Below are 15,895 nucleotides of genomic sequence, written 5' to 3' on the forward strand. Positions count from 1 at the left end.
AAATTGCCGATAAGCGTCTGTGTGGGCTCGAATCTCTCTAACTTTACTTCATGATTTTTTTGCGAGATATACGTAGGGAAACCAGAATACGAGGACTGTTCGGAAAGTAAGGAACGATCGATGGCAAAATGAAAACCACAGTGGCCATCAAAACTGTTTTATTTGAAACAGATAACTACACCTTACAGCTAATTCTGTACATGGTCAGGAAAGGGAAGAGAGAAGATGAGGAACATGTAAACCAAGAATATTGTACAACAGGAATGTATCAGGAACAAAAGAGGCGAGTCACAGATCAAATATGGCTGTGAACTGAAACACGCAGAGTTAAATTTTCTGATATTTTCCACAAAAAATATATGTGAGCTAGAGGTCTACCTTTTTTGTGTTTCAGGCTGCTTTCTGGATAAAAGTAAACCATAGACACTATCCTATTATCAACAAGAAGAAAAATACATATTCATTAATTATAAAAAAGTTAACCTTAATTTTGATTATCAGATGTAAATATTTCTATACTAAAAACATGTCGCTGAATGTACATGACGTTAGTCTCCTGTTTAGATAGACGTGTTACTAATGTCTACTTAAGGTTTCAAGCATCTGACAGTAAATAAGGTAGTTAGTCAGTGCGTGAATTCTAAGTACTGAGTGGCATATAAGATGGTAATATACTAATCTTCACAAGAAGACAATAACAGATTAGCTGTGAAAAATAATGTGATGAAATGGATGTCGAAACATTCAACAAGAAACTCTCATCTTGTCCTGCAATTTTCATCTATCTAAGAGCACGTCTTTTTTTTTTTTTTTTTTTTTTTTTTTTTTTTTTTTTTTTTTTTTTTTTTTTGCTTAGTGCCATATAAACTTTCTTTATCAAAATTGTTAGTTCTTGGAATTCACAGGCAAGTTATGTAACCTCCCCACCGAAATTTAAAAGAAAAAAAGACAATACTTAATACAAATGGGAGCCAAGTGTAACCTCCCCACCGAAATTTAAAAGAAAATGGCAATATTATTTAGAAATGCTGATGGACATTGCGTTAATTGTAACCTCGCCCACAATGAGAGGTATTGAAAATGGCAACAAAAATGTGAAATACGCAATCTGACTCAAATATAAATTCTTCACAAAATTTGAAGTCCGTTCAGTGACAAGAAAATACAATTAAACCGAAATATCGGTCTTTGGCCCTGTGTAAAACAATCAGAATTAAAGTCTTACCTCAGAATAAATGGATGTCACATTTCTGCTCTTGTTGTTGCGCACCGCTTGGAGGAACTGCATTGCAAATAATAATATTCTCTTTTTTTGTGATTTTTGTGAAATTTTTCTTCAAAAGAAGCGGAATGAAATGGGAAGTGCAACGAAATCTTTAGTTCAATAAAAAATTAAATTTTTGAGAAAATGCTTTTGAAATAAAAATTATTATTGGGGGACTTGTTGGAGAATAATTACAATAAATAAATTTTTTACATTATCTAATGATTATATTAATTAATAGTATACCTTATTCACCATCTTGACCAGTGTTGCCGACCGCCTACATCACACAACCGCACTGGGCTGCTACTACTGACCGACCGCTCTGCATGACGACTATTAGCGTACTGCACGTGACGACTACTGACAGAGTACTGCTCTCAACTAGACAGAGCTACAGACTCGCAACGACTACTGACAGACTGAGCAACGACTAACTGACTGACTGAGAACCGCTCTGCATAGCGACAACTGGCGAACAGCTCGCAACACTCGCGCGGTCAAGCGCATACTCTCTGGTCACAGATGCTACAATGCCTCGCCATCGCTGCTATGTTACATACGTGTTTCATAACCCTCCACTGGGGGGGCAAAAATTTGGCAGCGATGGTGAGTCATTTGGACTTGCCAAGCGCGGCAAAATTTTTCTTTAATTAACAAAATCCTACAACTTACAGAATATTTAAATGTTGTGCACACGCATTAAGTACAAAATATATCAGACAAAGACAAAATGTGAATACAAAACATAGTAGCAAATCAGAAAAATGTATATACAAATTTGACAGATAACAAAGTGCACAGGCACTGAAAAAATTCTTTAGCATATTCAGAACAAATAAACAGACTGGCAAAAAATATTATGTTGACAAGTGTACAGGCACTGAAAAATGTCTTTAGCATTTTCACAACAAATAAACATAATGGCAAAAAAAATCATGTCCAAAGTGCACATGCACTGAAAAATGTCTTTAGCATTTTCACAACAAATAAACATAATGGCAAAAAAAATCATGTCCAAAGTGCACATGCACTGAAAAATGTCTTTAGCATTTTCACAACAAATAAACATAATGGTAAACATCATGTCGACCAGTGACATAAGTGTACTCACACTTGAGTTTAGCGAATCGAAAAAAAATGTATAACCTACGAACAGAAATGATGTTACCAAAAAAAATGATTTTCATTATGTGACAAGAATTAGGATAGGAAAGGGAAGGATTACATCATGGTTGTAGCACTTTAGATTGCACACAGCTGTTCTGAAAGTCCATATCTTTCCACAGTAGTACAACACCAAGTGACACAACTTGAAGTTCTTTTCCCATCAGAATTTATCAGTGTAGCCAAGACACTGAACTGTCGTAGTAATGTTCCATGTTTTCATTTTGGCAGTACATTACGTACACCAAACAGTGGGACCATAATAATGTCTTCATCGCTCATGGTGGTGGACAGCATGTCGTGTCAACACCACACTCTTACAAGGCACACCAACGTAGAATTAGTGCAAAACCAAATATAGTGCTGCATGATCACTGGGATAAACAGGACAAATGGACATTGCAGTAATTCAGGGTAGTCAGCTTATGAGGTGAAGGACATCAAGTCACATAATATTGACAATTACAGACTTAATTAGTAGTTTGTGGCATTCATAGCCCAGTTATTGAACATTTCTGTACCAAGTATGTAGTATTACAGAAAAATGTTCATTAATTGTTGTACATAGAATCAGTAGCCTTCTTTTCCTGGTTACAAAGCATTATGAAATAATCGCATTCTTTACAGTTACAGAGTATAATTAAGAATCATTAACCTTCTCCTAATTACAGTTAATTAATCATTTGTCATTCCAATAATAATCATTAGCCTTTTCCTAATTACAGATAATTAATCATTTGTCGTTAATTAATCATTTGTCTAATTACAGTTAATTAATCATTTGTCTAATTACAGTTAATTAATCATTTGTCTAATTACAGTTAATTAATCATTTGTCTAATTACAGTTAATTAATCATTTGTCTAATTACAGTTAATTAATCATTTGTCATTCCAATAATAGTAAGAATTATTAGCCTTAATTAATTACAAAGCATTATTAAACAGTACCATAGTTAATTAATTATGTGTCATTACAATCTATTAAGAATCACTAGCTGGCATCATGGGTAATCGTATTACAATAAACAGTGGCGGTCCTTGGCCAGTTACAAAGTATATTTAGTAAGACAGAATAATGTTCATCAGAAGTCTTAGTTGAAAAGGAGAGTCAATTATTGGCCTAGCATTAACATAATACATTAAGTGATACAAATTATTGGCACTCATTGGCCATTAACCAAAACATGAAAAACTCAACATAGGAAAAAAGAAAGGGCTAATTAATGGCATAATTAATAACAATTCTTCAAGTGACATTAATTATTGGCACTCAGTGGCCAGCAAGTATTGAATAGAATCATCATTCAGCATTATTCAGATTATTACGAAGTCATTATTAAAAATCAGTTAATTACAGTCAAATCATTAATAATCACAGGCATTATAAGTAGTATCATTACAATAAACAGTGGCAGTTATTAGCTAGTGACAAAGCATTATTTTGAATATAGTCTCATTAAGAGGTCATTACTCAAGTGACATACTATTCAGAGCTAATCAGTATTATTCAGAATTTTCTCAAACTGGTATCACTACTTGGGACTGGTAATACATTTTTTTTGTTAGCAATGCATTGCGTTGGGATCGTTAATTAATTGCTGAGGCATAACACTATTTGTTTTTGACCTATTGCTGCAAATGAGGATAGGTAACGTCATTCGTCATGAGTCAGCTGTAGCAAGGTTATGTAACAAGGCAGTATATGTGATCACATTTATAAGTGATAAACACAAATGGGTAAAAAAAATAAAAAAGCAAGTACTTGAACAGGTATAATAAGTAACAGTTCTAGTAAGTATCATGACAAGCATCTCCTGGAAAAAATACAAAATGGATTATTGACCTGAAAGAAGAAACGCACACTATGCTGAAAAGTAGTGAACTTCGAATTAACAGGTAGTGAAATGTGTATAAAATATGTTCCATAGCTGTCCTTTCCAAAACTTTCCGTCATCCTACTATGCAATATAACACCTGCTGTCAAAGCAAACTGCAACAAATACTTAAATAACTACGTAGCATAAATACATAACTTCAACACTATCCTCATCTGTAAAGAAAAAAACTTCATTATCCATATCATCATAACTTCACCATTATCATCACCTGTAAAGAAAAACTTCATTATTCATAATACCATATCCTTCATCATTATTCATCAGTATTCATTATCATCTGCAAAAAATCACTTCATTATTCATTACATAACTATTCCTTATCTCTAGCATATTTCATCACTAAAACTAAGATGTGTAGTTCTCTGTGACAGCCTGCATCAATCACCTTGTATTCTGAAAGAAAAAATTAGTTAAGACTGCTATTCTGTGATGAGTATAGTATATTCTTGTTAATGTTTGTTAGTCCTGATCCATTTACTCTTCCTCATAAAGTTATTGCATCTCCTTTCGTTTATTCCGTAGGTGAAATTCCCATTTATGTTAAATTTATTTCTTAGAATCATCATTCCTTTCTGAAATTGATGAACAAAGATTAATGTCCTGCATTTAAATCATATACCCACTAGATAATGACTGGTTTATGGTAACATAATTAACCCTACAGCATAACGTGACAGAAAACGTAATATGTCAAAAACATTGACAGTGTTCAAATGCAAAAATATACACAGAATAATACAATGCAGCAGCAAAAAAAAATGTGAAACAGTCACGATGTTGAGATGTCATAAGGCAAAAAAAAATGTCAAAGTCGACTGGTGTGTGTTATATCTTAACTATTTCATAGTGCATACAAACAAAACTGGAGTACAATCATATACACAAAAAAAGTGGAAAATGTGCACGGTCTGATGTGTAACGACAAGAAAAGCGACCTGCTAACCTTACCTTGCCGGGCACTTGCCAAGAAAAAATACGATAATCATCAGTAATTAGTAAGGTGAATTAATTGCATTAGTAAATGACATCATAGTGTGTTGAATCATACAGTGGTTTCACTCAATAAACGGTTTAATGTTTGAGATATGGTGATTGCCTTTCGATTTTCTGGTTCTCAGAGTTTCGACGTGTACAACATTGGGGTGAGGGATGCTGCGAATCCGATACGGACCTGCGTATAGAAGTTCCAATTTACGGCACTTACCTTTTAATTTGCTGGATAAATAGTGTGTACGTACTAATATCTTCTGTCCAACGTGAAAGTCGCGGCGTGTACAAACCTGTTTTTGCTGTCTTCTCCGGCGCTCTGCGGCACGTTTGATGTTGTTCAGCGCAATGTCAATTATTTCGTGGTGTCGTAGGCGACGGCTTTTGGGAAATTCTATTAATTCTTTAATTTTGTTCGGTGGTTCAACGTTTTTCAGTATAACAGTCGGAGATAGCATAGTGGATTCATTTGGAATGGAATTAATTACATCTTGGAATGAGAGTATGTGTGTATCCCAATCAATATGTCTTTTGTGGCAGTATATTCTACACAGTTTACCAATTTCCTTCATTAATCTTTCACAAGGGTTCGAAGAAGCGTGGTACTTGGATATATAGATCGGAGAAATGTTTCTGGCTCGTAACATGCGTGTCCATACGCTACTACGAAATTGAGATCCATTGTCAGAAATTACTTTCATTACATGCCCTACATGAGATAGAAAATGTTTTACAAATGCTTTCGAAACAGTTTTAGCAGTAGCTTTGCGTAATGGAGTGAAAGTAACAAATTTTGAAGTGAGCTCAACAGCGACAAAAATGTAGCAAAAACCTCTGTTAGTTCTCGGAATCGGACCAAAATATCTACTGCGGCCATATGTCTTAATTTAACAGGTACAATGGGATATAAAGGAGGAATATGTGAAGTGGTGTCTGATTTAGCTTTCTGGCAAATTTTACAAGACGCTAAAACTCGTCGTATACGTTTTTCCATGTTAGTAAAATAACAGTTCTGTCTCAGTATAAGAAAACATTTTCGTGCTCCGTAATGTGCGTAGCTTAAATGAGTGTACCAAATTAATTTGTTGACCAGTTCGTCAGGAATGCATAATAACCAATTGTTGCTGTCAGGATGAGAGCGGCGAAACAGAATGTCATTGTGCACAGTGTAATGGTTCCTAATCGTAACATTTTTTCTATCTTGCCAAAGGTGTTTAATTTCTTTCCACACATTGTCTTTATTTTGCTCCTTTGCTATGTCCTGTAATGACGATGAAATAAAGTTTTCAAATGCAACTTGCTGAATGTACATGACACTGAAATTTGTTTTGCAGAAGTTGGTTGCTACGTCTCGCTGATTGTTGCCGAGAGAACGCGATAGTGCGTCTGCTATAACATTTTGTGTGCCAGGAATGTGAACTATTGTAAAATTAAATTCCTGTAAATAAAGTTTCCATCTGCTTAATCTGTCGTGAGTAAATTTAGCTGAAAGCAAAAATTGTATAGCTCTATGGTCTGTGTAAACGGTGGTATGTCTGCCATAAAGAAAGTGCCGAAATCTCGTAAAAGCCCATACAACACATAATGTTTCCAGTTCTGTAACGGAATAAATTCGTTCAGCAGGTGACAAAATGCGGCTTGCAAATGCGATGTTTTTAATTACTGTAGAGCCTTCTTCTTCAATTTCCTGGAAAATGTGTACGCCTAAAGCGGTGTTGGAACTGTCGGTAGCAATGGAAAAATTTCTAGTAAGATCGGGGTGCGATAACAGTGGAGCATTCAACAGAGCATGTTTCAGGTTCATGAATTCAGAGTGTGCTTGCTTATCCCAAGACCAAATATTGTTTTTACCCGTTAATTGGCATAGTCTAGGCGTGTCTAAAGCAGAATGGTGAATAAATTTACGAAAAAAGTTAATTAAGCCCAAAAAACTGCGTAATTGCTTCTTCGTCGTAGGAACAGTAATGTCACGTAGAGCTTGAAGTTTTTCCGGATCAGGTGCAATGCCTTCTGCTGAAATTACGTGTCCAAGAAATTTTATGGAAGTTTTGCCAAAGTGCGATTTACTAAGATTAACTGTAAGTCCTTGTGCATGAAAAGTTTGTAACAGTTGTTCAAGAATCAGATTGTGTTCGGACCAGTTAGCTTCTGCGATAAGAATGTCGTCTACATACGTCGTAATTCTGTCTTTAAGTTCTGTCGGAAGTATAGTGCTCAAACCGCGAATAAAAGCTGCAGAAGAAATAGTTAAGCCGAACGGTAGTTTGCAAAATTGATAACAGTCGCCGAAACAGAGAAAAGCTGTATATTTTCTACAATTCGGATGAAGTTGAATTTGCCAAAATCCCGATTTCAAATCTAATGTGGAATAAATAGCTGTACCATGAAATTTCTGTAAAAGTTCCTCTAGTGTCTGTGGTCGATCTGTTTCATTAATAATAATGTCATTAATGTGACGAGAATCAAGTACAAGGCGAAGTGAGCCATCTTTTTTCTTAACAATATGTAGCGGGTTTATGTACGGACTAACTGCTGGTTCAATAATTCCTTGATCAAGCATATCCTGCAATTCTTTTTTAACTTGTTCTCTGTGAATATATGGAATGGGATAATGCTTTGCTTTAAATGTATCGTGCTGTTTCACTTGAAATTCATACATAAATCCGGACATAGTACCAGGAATGTTGTCAAAAACTGGAGCTTGCTGTAAAAGAATCTTGTGTAACTGCGTTCGTTCGTCGTCTGTAGTTGCACTGCTTTGTCTAACTTTATCGGAAATCATTTGTATTACGTCGTAGTCCATTTCGTCTGGAGTATTATAGTTGTGTACGTACGTATCCGTTAACAATGTGGGATTACAGTCTATGTCACGTGTTGCGGAAATGACCTCTGTGCGGTTGATTGTTTGTTCTTCCGCAGATAACGAGTGCTGAAATTCTAAAGCAAGTTGTACATTTTCATCCTTTAACATTAAATAAGAATTCTGAAAATCAATAACTGCGTCGTGTTGTACCAGAAAATTCGTACCTAAAATAACGTCTGTTGTCAATAAAGGAACAATCCAAAAATTAGAGTGAAAGGTGTGACCTGCGATACAAAATGATAAATGCGTCTGTAATTTAACGTCTACACCTTTACTCGATACTGCTCCTTTCACTTTTGTTTTGCCTAAAGGTAACGTCGGATAAGTATTCTCTTTGTTGCACTCGTTGAAAGTCTCCTCATTAATTACTGATATAGGTGATCCGGAATCGATTACTGCTGAAAATTTCGATGAACCAATTTTAATTTCGATAACAGGATGTGAAATGGTTTTCTGAATAACTGGTCTTTCCTGTAAAAGAGTGTCTCTGATGTCGTCAAAAGTAATTACATTTTCGTGAACAACATTTTGCGTGTCTAAGGTAGTGCTTGTGTTATTAGAAGATGCGTCCTGTGCAGTATTTAGTCAGATTCTATCTGACGTGTTATTATTATTAGGAGGATTCTGTGGCATTTCGACTATTTGAACTGTCCTATTACTTCTTCCAGGCGTGTTACGCTCTGGATGGTACCTACTGTCGGGTTCATTCATGAGAATATGTTCTTGCGTATGATTTTGCTGTTGGTATGACCGACTGTTGTTAGATGTTCGCTGAAAATTGTCCTCATTATTTTTACGTCTGTCGTAATAGTCATTCCTATACGGTGCATTACGATAGGAATTGAAATACTGTCTTCTTTGTACGTAGTTGTTTCCTTGCTGACGTACGTTACTATTTGTTGGACCAGGGGCTATACGTCCACGCGGCGGAACATTAAAGTTTGGTTGACCTTGCAGACTGCATTGTTAGTTAGGTATGCTAAGCGGCTTACTTTCATGCTGTTGTGGTGAAAAACATCTATTGTTACAAAAAATATGGTTCCTATTGCTGATAATTTTACACATACTGATGATTACGATTTTATCTGTAATTAAAATTACGGCGGTAGTTGTCATTACGGGAGTGCCTACTGAAAATTGTCACATTCGGTAAAAGTTAGTCACATCGGGTTTTCATTACTCGTTTCTTAATACTACGTAGAGCAATAGTTAAAGAGCAGTTTTGATAGATATAAAGGATAGTAGAAGAGAAGGCAGCAGTGCAGAAAACTAAAGATGAAACAGCACTACTACAGCTCGGGGCCCTATGCTCGCTACGGCACATATTCATTAAAGCGTAATGAATCCCCTGAGGTCTTTTACGCACTGCAAATAAATTTTAGCTTTTGCGTTGCAAGCAATAGCGGTAAAATTCCAAAAGTAAATCGCTGTCTGCATGCTAATTGTTGTTTCTTCATTACAGGCAATGCTGATGAAAATGCAATAGCAAATTGTCGCATCAGGTTCAAAGCTAGCTTCTGCATTACAGGTAATAGCGGTGAAAGCATAAAAACAAATTGTCGTATACAGTGCAAAGCGTGTACCTGTACGCTGTCATTATTAAATTCCTTAGATTTTCTTACAAATGCAAATTGCTCGTAATCTACGTACTCGTCATTGAATTTAAAAACACGTTCGGGTTTGTGTGTGAATCTGTTCGTCTGTGTCATTTCGGATTTCAAGTTGCGTAGCTTTTCGGATTTCAAATCGCGTAGCTTTTCGGATTTTAATTCGCGTAGTCTCTGTAAATTGTTCACATTATACACGCTGCGTGAGTCAGACAAATGTCCGTAAAGTGGCGTCTGTTGTGGTATGTTATTAACTGAAATGTTTTTCATCTCTGTTACTTCTTGTTGTAAATTTGACAACTTCCTACGTAACGTATTGTGAGATGAATCGATCTCATTAATTGTCTGCTGTAAATTTTGAAATTCAGGTGTTTGGATATATGAAACCGGTGCAGTATCGTCTGATTTATTGTCATTAGCATTTTCGATAACATCAATACGACTGGCCAATTCATCACATTTTTCAGTCAGTATTTTAACCTGATCATCGGTTTTAGAATCAGACGCATTAATCTGTTTTTGCAACTTGCGCGTAGTTTCGCTCAGTTTTTTAACATCAGCTTTGATAACATCACAATTCTGTGTTAGATCTAATTGTTCGAATCTATCTGTCACTGTTTGAATATTTACTGTGTGTGTATCTGTTTTTGATTTAAGGTCAGAAATTTCATCCCGTAATTCCGCGTTCAATTGTTCTATGGTATTAATTTTGTCGGACACTGTAGTAATATTATTGTCTACATACGTCTTCGCTTTCGCGAATATTTTACGTTTGTCCTCTTGTCTTTGTGCAGTGATTGTTTCTATGACTTGTCGTTTTACTTTGTTTTGATCCTGAATAAATCTGCGGAAACGCGTATCACTGTTCTGTATGTGCTGATTAAAGCGCTCGTTAATCTGAGTGTTCTGCTGTTCGAATTTCGCGTCTATCTTTGCGTCCATAGTGCGCGAAAGTTCTATCGTCATTGCTCTAAACTCGTCCCGTAATTGTGCAGCTTTTTCAGAGCATTGTTTAGCGACTCCGCTAATTTCGTCTCTGAGTGTATCTGTTGCGGCTGTTTGCATTTCCCTTAATTCTTGTGCAACAGACTTTATTTCTTCGCTATTTTTTCGTGAACAAGCCTCAATTTCCACGCGCAACTGTTCCTTAGTGTCATGGCACTGCGCGGCAACGGCTGTAATTTGTTCACTAAGTTGTTTGAAATTTTCGTCATTATTGTCAAGTTTTTCATTTAAGTGTTTGTTATCTTCCCTAAGTTGTTTGACCTGTTCATTGAGTTGTTGTTTGAGATTTTCGTTATCTTGTTTGTTATCTTCCCTAAGTTGTTTGAAATCTTCACTTTGTTTGTCTAATTTTTCGTTCTGTTGTTTGAAATTGTTGTCTATTTTCTCACTTTGCCTTTCATTCTGTTCTATCAATATTGCCATAAGTTGCTCCAAGGTGACATTACCTACTCTATTCTCAGTACTGTTTGATGGTGTATCTACAATTGTCGCGTTTTGTGTGACCATTTGGTCATTCTGTAATTTACAAAAAGGTTTATCAGTCGGATGTGCACTATCAGACACTGTTCCGGAATTAAATAAATCCGTTGTACTTTGTGTACCCTGTTCATTTTCATTACACAAATTTGTCTGTACGTTACTTGAGTTTTCCAAATCGGGTGTGTTAAGCTGGGTAGCGCTCATTACAATGGAGCGTCCCGCGTCATCAATTGTCGTCAAATGAACAGAAGAGACAATTGAGTTCGCTTGTTCATCATTAAGATAAAAGTCATCATTAATGGTTGTATTGCACTGATTGTTAGTGAACGCAGGATTGTCATCATCACACTGCGTGTCATAATTACTATCGGTCACGCTGTTTAAGTCGGTAATTTCATTCAAAATACCTCGCGATACACTATTCACAGTCTTTCGCGGCATTTTTACAATAGTCACAATTTTTCAGAAAATAAATAAGCACAATGCAAAAGCAACACACAAATACAATAAAGCAACAAATTGCCGTTGACCTGTAGAAAGAAAGTCACAATATTATTAAAAGCGTTGCGCTAAATCCTAATTATATCTAAGCAAATAAGAGCAGATATCTGACTGTTGCTCAAAAGACTCTCAACGAAATACGATCCTGGACTGGGTGTCGCCAAGTGTAACCTCCCCACCGAAATTTAAAAGAAAATGGCAATATTATTTAGAAATGCTGATGGACATTGCGCTAATTGTAACCTCGCCCACAATGAGAGGTATTGAAAATGGCAACAAAAATGTGAAATACGCAATCTGACTCAAATATAAATTCTTCACAAAATTTGAAGTCCGTTCAGTGACAAGAAAATACAATTAAACCGAAATATCGGTCTTTGGCCCTGTGTAAAACAATCAGAATTAAAGTCTTACCTCAGAATAAATGGATGTCACATTTCTGCTCTTGTTGTTGCGCACCGCTTGGAGGAACTGTATTGCAAATAATAATATTCTCTTTTTTTGTGATTTTTGTGAAATTTTTCTTCAAAAGAAGCGGAATGAAATGGGAAGTGCAACGAAATCTTTAGTTCAATAAAAAATTAAATTTTTGAGAAAATGCTTTTGAAATAAAAATTATTATTGGGGGACTTGTTGGAGAATAATTACAATAAATAAATTTTTTACATTATCTAATGATTATATTAATTAATAGTATACCTTATTCACCATCTTGACCAGTGTTGCCGACCGCCTACATCACACAACCGCACTGGGCTGCTACTACTGACCGACCGCTCTGCATGACGACTGTTAGCGTACTGCACGTGACGACTACTGACAGAGTACTGCTCTCAACTAGACAGAGCTACAGACTCGCAACGACTACTGACAGACTGAGCAACGACTAACTGACTGACTGAGAACCGCTCTGCATAGCGACAACTGGCGAACAGCTCGCAACACTCGCGCGGTCAAGCGCATACTCTCTGGTCACAGATGCTACAATGCCTCGCCATCGCTGCTATGTTACATACGTGTTTCAGTTACCTTAATTCTGATGCACGTATGCTCACGTAACGTTTAAGCGTCACCCACCCACACACACACACACACACACACAGACAGACAGACACACACACACACACCAGTTGGAGGCTAATGGAAGACTAAATAAAATTTGAAAACCACTAGCAGAGTCGTATCAATACACGTATTGTGATAGCTTTATTTGCTCTGTAGAGTCATATCTCTATGGCAGCTCGACTTACATTTAGAAGAATTAACGTTTAATGGTTGTTATGTCAAAATAACGAAGTGTCAGTAAACATAACACGTGCCTCTGTGAACTGTCTGTGCGATCTTGAGGTACCCACTTCGCCAGCAATGTACCCAGATCTGTACCCTACAGAACATGTGTGTGTGACCAGTTCTAATGTTAACTCCGTCCTAGTGTCAGAGTCCACAATACGACGGTGTTGTGAAGCACTCCCCAATCGAATCAAAGCATGCGTCGAGACCAGATGGTGTGCAACTTCCTACTCATAAGTGTGCTCATATTGCCAAGTTCTTTGTAAATTTGACTTGATTTTGTAAGCACCGAAATGACATCCATACCCACTCAAACCGTGAATGGTTCAAATGGCTCTGAGCACTATGGAACTTAACATCTGAGGTCATCAGTTCCCCAGAACTTAGAACTACTTAAACATAACTAACCTAAAGACATCACACACATCCATGCCCGAGGCAGGATTCGAACCTGCGACTGTAGCGGTCGCGCGGATCCAGGCTGTTGCGCCTAGAACCGCTCGGCCACATCGGCCGGCACTGTCGCTTCGAGAGACGTCTAAGACGGATTAAAAGATTACACACATGCAAATTACGTGCAAGCCCCGTCAGTTGGACGCAGACTGCAGTCAGTTTGTGAGCGCTTTGTGCGTCATCGGCGCCTGCTGGCGTGGGCTGAGCGACTTGTGACGCACGGCGCTTTTACACCGCCAGGTTCTGGCCGCAGCCGGCTCCAAATCTAGTCACTTCACGCTCAACTGTGACGCCGGACGTCACTCACACGCAGTACTCGTCACTCGCACACGCTGACACACGTACTAGCTCCCAGTTACTGGTCACACTGCTCAGGGATTGCCTACAGAGACCAAAGATACGGCTTCGAGCTCCGATGAAGCGCCCAGTTCAAATTTGCTAGGACGTCGTAGTACACTGCATTCTATGCTGTAGAGTAAGAAAGATACCCAGTAAGCAATAACGAAGAAATGTTCATTTCTTACTCCTAAAAGGCGAGGGTCACAGATGGGTAAAGTATTGTTTAAATTGCCATTGTTATTTTGATCAGTGATTTGATGCTACTCTCCACGCTATCTTACCCTGTGCTTGTTCATCTCAGACTACCTTATGTCGTCCACGGTAGACAGCTCTAAGAAACTACGACTGTTTTATGACAATAATAATTCATAGAAAACAATTATCTGCGTCAGTCACTCTTTTTATTTTGCCCCGTGCCGCGTTTCGAGAGTTTACTCTCTCATCTCCAAGTGGAATAATGATATCGTGTTACATATATGCCAGACGGGTGCACCCAGTTGTATGTTGTGGTTTCATTTTGAATCTGTTCAGGTGCACATAACTCTGCAGTTCTTCATAAATACAAATGTTAACTATAGTTTTTCTCACAGAACACAAACCAATAACATAAGAAAACGAAGATGATCCTGTTTTTTTATGCTACTGGTTAGTGTTCTGTGAGGAAAAATCGAACACGATTTCGTGTATTTATGTCACTGGTTTGTGTTCTGTGAGAAAAATTAAGTTAAAATGAATATTTATGACGAACTGCTGGGTTATGTGCACCTGAACAGATTCAATCTGAAACCACAAGAAATGACTGGCTGTGTCCAGTTAGCACATATGTAAAACGATATCACTGTACCACTTGAAGATGAGAGTGTAAACTCTCGAAACTCTTCGTGGTACGAAATAAAAAAAAGTTACCGACGCAGGTAATAGTTTTATTTGAACTATTGTTATAACCTCCATACTTCCGCTGTAACCATACGGTAAAAATACTACTCTGCTTTTTATGAAATGGTGGATGTCTCAGCAGAGGTCCTTTTGGGTTGTTCAGAAAGAAAGGGGGAGGGGGCAGAAAAGTGAGTCACTGCTATAAGAGTGAGTCATGCACCTTAAGAAAGGTGAAAACGTACAAACTTCACCCCAAATCTGGTTTGGATAAGCGATACGACTGATATAATCACTGATATAATCATCATTAAATGGAAATATGCCGAATATGTTATGAAGTTGATTCCAAGGCAAACAATTACACAAAGAACAAGGATAGCTGAACTTAATTTTCTGAGCTCCTTACAACACCACAACTCTGTAGATGATCATACGTTTTTTACGTATTTTACCAAGTTTGTTTTGTTAATTGTGCTGCATATTATTCCTGTGATTAGTTATCAAGCTACAAATGCTATTTGTTATTTAAGAAAGAGAATACGAATGTAATGTTAACATGTTGTAAGTAGACACGCAGGCCTAGTCAGGGAAAAGCTATTGTCAAAGAGTATAAGAAATTGTAAATGCATTATCGCTGGGCGTGCGAGTGCGCCAAGAAAGTAGTAGTTCGGATTCGCGAGGGGTCTATTGTTGTCGTTGGTTGTGTGTATTCAACGGTGTGGCTATGCAAAAGTGCGGAGATAAATAGGCTGTTTCCGAAGTGTGGAACAGTGAAAATTGAAATAGCTGTTTTGACGGATGTTTTATATGGAGGAGCTATGTGTATGGCTTTTATAGGGCACAGTGCAAATGCAGCAAGAGTAATTCACATACTATCAAGTGTGGCTATGTTATGACAAGAAGATCAATCTGTGCCCTATTTTATCGCTAAATGAAGCCGCTTGACAAACGAACGGCATCATAAAGTGGAGTAAGATCTAGACTTTTTATAACTAGAAGAACTTTTTATAACTATAACTTTATAAATTTTTATAACTATAAATTTTTGTAACTTGATTTGGAGCATATTGTCACGTAAATAATTTTTCTAAGTCGTTATCCAAGTAGTATCCATCCTATCCTCTCATACGAACTGAGATAATCAGAAAATGAAGTGAACATTA

This window comes from Schistocerca serialis, chromosome 1, assembly GCF_023864345.2.
Source record: "Schistocerca serialis cubense isolate TAMUIC-IGC-003099 chromosome 1, iqSchSeri2.2, whole genome shotgun sequence".
Classification (NCBI taxonomy): domain Eukaryota; kingdom Metazoa; phylum Arthropoda; class Insecta; order Orthoptera; family Acrididae; genus Schistocerca; species Schistocerca serialis.